This window comes from Epinephelus moara, chromosome 16 (genome assembly GCF_006386435.1).
Source record: "Epinephelus moara isolate mb chromosome 16, YSFRI_EMoa_1.0, whole genome shotgun sequence".
NCBI lineage: Eukaryota > Metazoa > Chordata > Actinopteri > Perciformes > Serranidae > Epinephelus > Epinephelus moara.
The window spans coordinates 4173860-4179884 of NC_065521.1; the positions used below are offsets into that span (position 1 = coordinate 4173860).

The 6025-nt window shown below is 35.1% G+C and overlaps 1 protein-coding gene across 1 annotated transcript in view; it reads right to left on the minus strand.

The window, feature by feature from the left end:
* foxp3b (forkhead box P3b) overlaps positions 1-964 on the minus strand; it is a 29453-nt gene extending 28489 nt beyond the window's left edge. The window contains exons 1-2 of the mRNA XM_050066282.1: positions 948-964; positions 541-600 (exon numbers count right to left, since the gene is read on the minus strand). The gene's annotated coding sequence lies outside the window, so the exon portion shown is untranslated. The remainder of the gene's footprint in view (positions 1-540; positions 601-947) is intronic.
* Positions 965-6025: the final 5061 nt, after the last annotated feature.

Below are 6025 nucleotides of genomic sequence, written 5' to 3' on the forward strand. Positions count from 1 at the left end.
CAATCACAATATTCTGCTGATGAATTAGAAAAACAACCCTTTAATTTCACTCTAATGGGTATACAGATCAGTGTCATAATTTTCAGTTTCATTAAGAAGACCTTTATGTGATCATTTTGTGGAAGTGTGTGATATAAATTTATGAAAATATTCCAGAACTATGCTGCTGACATTTAATGAAAACTTCTTAAAAGAAAATCTGCTCCTGTATCCGTGAAAGTATCAGTACCTGATAAAGCACGAGGCAGTGGTAAAAGATCCCATCCAGAAATATCAGCAAAAACTAAACAAGGCCTGTTGTGTTTCTCACTCTGAAAGCTTTTGTGCATGACACTACTCCTGTTGTTAATAATTTATGATTTGAAATATTTGCACAAGAACATGTTCACAAGGTTTATCCTCATCGACTGTGTTCTGCTCTCACTGAACACACGCTCTAATTCTACACATATTCTAAGTCTTTCCCATTTTCGTCACTTTGTAATGATCCCAGCCAGATGATTTCAAGTTTTGGTGTAAAACAGTAAAATCTGAGCTTACCGTACCACCTCCGTGCAGAACCTTCTCTTTGCCTCTGTCTTCCCTTCTTCGAGGGAGATACTTTGAAATGATTCAGAGGGGAACTTATTTCACAGGAAATATGGTTTTCGGCTGCTCAAATTTAGTGTAAGAGACAGGCCTAGGTTTGAAGAGGACTGCACCATTGCATGATTTTGGTTGGAAACCCAAAAAAGTAACAAACAGACAAAAGATAAAAAGGAGGAGGTGTACTTCGCATTAAAATCTGAACCATATATCATTTGTCAATTTATTGTTTGTAAAAGTTTCAGTTGAGCTGCTAAAACTAAAAAAAAATAATAATAATTTCAAAATATTTATCATCCTACTATCTTAAGAAATGTTTCTAGTAGTGGATGTTAGAATAAAGGTAAACACTCAACACTCACCTGGTGACAGTCTCAGAGGCAAAGGGCACAGTAAAGCTGTGAGATATCCACTCACTATTTATACCCACAGCAGGAGACGGAGGAAAGTCAAAGCCTATGTTCTCAGCAAATCACAACACAACACAACAAGAAACTGCGACGAAAACCTTTACACTTTCCAAACGCTGCTCTGACAACCTGAAAAAATATGTTTGTTGGAAAGTAAGCAGTTTTATACCCAAGCACAAAGAACAAACAAGCCGTGTTTGTGCAAAAGTTCAAACACCCAAGCAAAATAACGGCTTTTTCCACACGTTTAATCTGCCTCAGTCCAAATGTTCTGTCTTCAACAACAATGTAGAGCTTTCACTGTTCAGGTTAATTATCTTATTCGTCGGAGTACCTCCATCAGGAATACATGAATCCTAATACATCTATAGTATTACAGAGTGTAGTTGGTGCTGTTCCTAAACAAATAGGATTTCTTTGAAGCTTGAATGGAACTAAACAATACAAATTAGTTCCTTGCTGCTTTTCAAATAACAAAGATGCATTTCTCTTTATTTCAATTTCAGTATATTGATCAGTTACGCCTCATGTTGGTTTTTTTCTGCCCTCTAGACATCCACTGAGTAACATTCACATCTGCATTAAATCTGAAGTACACAGGGACATTTTAGAGCATTTTCAGCATTCATGTTCATATTCTGCATGTGAACATTACAGCTATGCTCCTTTAAAGTGTTTGTTCACTAAAAATGAGACCTTCCTCACCACCCTGATACAGCAGCGATGAATGGAAATTGCTTTTTTGGTGTTAAAACCTCATCGTATAAAAGTCTCAAAGAAGGGTATCTCAAAACTTGTGAGAGAATAGAACTGAAAACTGTGTGTGTGTGTGTGTGTGTGTGTGTGTGTGGGTGTGTGTGTGTGTGTGTGTGTGTGTGTGTGCGCGCGTGCGCGTACATGTGAGTGTTCAGCAACCACTTTTGGTTTATGTCATTGGACGTCAGTAAGATTTAAAGTGAGCCAACTTCTAGATTTAGGTTTCAGATTTACCATTTAGAAAGTTGGCATTTAGATTACTATAATATTAATCAAATAATTACTGTATATCTACATTAATTTAGATAACCTTAGATTTACTAATGTTGTACTAAAAACAAAACGGTATGAACAGGAGATATTTTGCTGTCCTGTAATGGAGAGTTAGTTGTGTAAATATGTGCACAACATGGGAAAACTGTCCTTGCATCTTTGTCTTACTTCTATCCAGGTCCGTTTCTAGGACTTGAGGACATCTAGGGCTTTGCCCTGGCCTCTGTGGGGGGATCGGGGGATCCTCCCACTGATTTTTTTTTTTTTTTTTTTTAATGAACAAGCCCCATTTTGCTGCTTTATTTAAAATACATTCTGGTTTCTTATGTGTGTTGTTGTTGTTATTTTGTTTTTTTCATTTTCCAGATTAATTATTAATTGTGATATGAAAATATTAGTAGTTGTTAGTATTTAGTATTGAGTAGAAACAGAATACTTTGCAACTGCTATTAAAATTTAGAGAATTCTGGGGTGCCTGTACTTGAGTATTTCCATTTTGTTCTTTTTTATGAGTCTACTTCTCTACATCTCAGAGGGAAACATTGTACTTTTTACTCCCCTACATTTCTTTGTCTGCTTTTATCACTTTGAAAACATGGATTAATAATACAAAATATAATCAACTCATAAATTATGATGTATAATTATAGATTAAACTTCCCAGCAGTATATAAAGCATTTAAAATGAGCTCTGCATTTACCAGTTGCAACATTAAAGTGAGTTGAAGTTGTGATCATACAAAATGCACTGCTTGAATGACAGAGGATGCAAAACTTGTGTTTTCTGATTTACAGTATCAGGCTTTAATGCATGAACAAAATGACACAGTAGATCTGGTGCTTTTTTTGTTTGTTTTTTGTTTGTTTTAGGCCTATTCTTCTTCTTTTTTAAAACATATATGTATACAGCCTATTTAGTTTATTTTTTATTTTTTATCTTCTTTTTTTTTAGGCTTATTCTTATATTCTTATGACTAATGGATTATTGTAAAAGCAAGTCTTTACTGTAGTTGATTCGGGTGGAGCTCATTTTGAACTGAGGAGGATTTTTACCATGGATTAGTCTGCTGGATATTTTATTAATAAATCAACTGATTGTTTGATTTTTATAATGATAAAAAGGAAAAGTATTGAATCTTCAAATTTGTGAAGATGGGACCATGAAAGTTTTTTACATAAGAAAAATGACAAATGATGATCAAAATAGTTGGCAGTTAATTTTCTGTAAAGCGACTAATTATTTGATTAATCCACTAATCATTTCAGCTGTGCTTGTATAAACTGTTAGGGAGTTAAACTGATGATGGAACCTATTCAACAAGCTATTTGTTCATTTTGTGTGCAAAAATCTTAATTTTTAAATTAACTGAAGCTGTCAGATAAATGTAGTGCACTAATAAATATAATATTTCCCTCCGAACTGTAGTGGAGTAGAAGTATAATGTTAAAAAAAGTACAAGCACCAAAAAATTGTACTTAAGTATAGTACTTGAGTAAATGTACTTAGTTTTAATCCACTGTTGCTTTTTCTAGCATCCATTCATTCCAAGCTCAATATGAGGCCACTTTTCTCCTGACCATTTTAAATACACTGGAAGTTTTTCAACCAGACAGTTTGCAGCACTGTACGGTTCATCAATTCCATTTGAATTCTTAGATGCTTCAGACACTTGGCATCGGCTCTGATAAATTGTCAGACATGAGTGATGCTGATGTGAGCTGGAAACGATGCATCATTTTTTCACGTGCAGCTGGCGCCGCAGATCAGAAGTACAGGGGTGTCTGTGTACAGTACAGCCAATACGGCATACTACGGTGTTCTCGTGTGAATTTCAACAGTGTGATAAAAGCTTTGATGACTCTACTTTCTGATCCCACAACATGACTGAGCACATGATGATGAGGTGAGAATTCTGTTTTGATTCTTGCTGACGGGGTTTTGGGAGACTTGCATGTGAACTGTAAATGATGTTGCCGTCTCAGTGTGGGTGATTGAGAGTGAAAATCATCAATCATCACTTCCCTGACAAAGGTGTTGGATGTAAGGGCTTACTCAGCTGATTCAAGCCAGAGTGGGGGTGAGTATTTGTTTCATTAGAGGTGAAATTCTACCAGTGCCTGTGACATTTTATAGTGAAAGTGCCGAATTCAGAATTTCAAAGAAAACACTCCTTTGGCTGCTTTCTCTACATTTATTCCATCTGTGGTTTAAATGTGGTGAAAAGCTTTACTCATTTATGGAATTACTTGACCAAAGTGTGTAAATATATTTATAGAAATATATTACTCACACTACTCTCCTTTTTTTAAATGGTAAATGGACCGGCACTTGGAAAGTGCCTTTCTAATCTTCCAACCACTCAATGCTCTTTTAACACTACATGTTACATTCACACACACATTCACACACTTACAGCTGAGGCTACCATTCAATGTGCCACCGGCTACTGAGCTTAAACCCATGCACACCCCAATGGAACAGTCACTGAGAGCAATTTGTACCGTAAAAAAATTCAAGGGGTTAGTTGAATGCTTAAAATAAAGAAGTTTGTAAATACAGAAAAAATTACATTTGTTTCATCAATGTGTTTTAGTCAGTTGATGACTTATTTTAAAAATTTGTTTTTTTGAGGTCAAAGGAAATCATGTTGGTTGTACTAAACTATTTGAGTTTATAAAATTCTAAGATGATTTTCTCAATAATGCCAGAGTTGGAACTACTTAAAAAGGTGCATGCAAATTGCTACCTTTTTTTTTTTTTTTGAGGCAGTGGAGTTTAGTATCTTGCCCAAGAATACTTAGACATGCAGACTAGAGAAGTCAGGAAATGAACAGCTGAACTTCTGATTAATGGATGACCCGCTCTGCCTCCTGGGCCACAGGACTTTCCTTGTGATGATTCATTGTGTCAGATCTGAGTTTGGCAGACATAAGACATCACTGGATCACTCTATATTCAAACAACTACTGTCCAATTTTAAAACTGTTTGACTGTCTAAATTCCATAAATCATTAATAAACAATCAACTCAAGTCATTCTTAGCTAGATATGCTGTATTTACCCCCACCAAAACAGATCATAGCACCATCTCTGCTACTTCCTTAATTTTAGATGACATTGTGTTAGCTGTAGACAATAGGAAGCACAGTGTTGCTCTTTTTATCGATTTATTAAAAGCCTTTGATACAGTTGATCATTCCCTCCTTCTGCAAAGACTATCAGAAATTGGATTTGATCCACAAGCCATTGGTTCAACAATTACCCCTCTGGCAGACAAGTGTGTAAAAGTGGGAAATGTTAGATCAGAGTTTTTACCAATAACAAAACGTGTCCCTCAAGGTTCAATCTTAGGACCAGTGCTGTTGCAAAATGCACTTATACATGTCAAACTTGTATTACATGCTGCTAAAACTAAATGTATGCTGTTCTCCAAAGCCAAAAGTATTAACCACAGTATTCTCCAAATCTGCACTTAAAATGGTACAATCACTGATCAAGTTCCACATTATAAATATTTAGGCATCTGGACTGCTGACAAATTCACCTTCAAACAACATATTGATGCACTAACAAAAAGAATGAAGAATGAAGCTTAGCTTTTTTTGTTTTCTTTTTTATACAGAAAGAGGTCCTGTTTTTCTTTATCTTTTAGAAAGAAGATTGTGGGAACAAGCTTCCTGTCAGTGTTTGACTATGCTGATGTGATTTATCGCCATGTAACCCTGACTGATTTTAACTGTGTCTGTTATGAACTTGTTATATATATATATATATATATATATATNACAAAAAGAATGAAGAATGAAGCTTAGCTTTTTTTGTTTTCTTTTTTATACAGAAAGAGGTCCTGTTTTTCTTTATCTTTTAGAAAGAAGATTGTGGGAACAAGCTTCCTGTCAGTGTTTGACTATGCTGATGTGATTTATCGCCATGTAACCCTGACTGATTTTAACTGTGTCTGTTATGAACTTGTTATATATATATATATATATATATATAT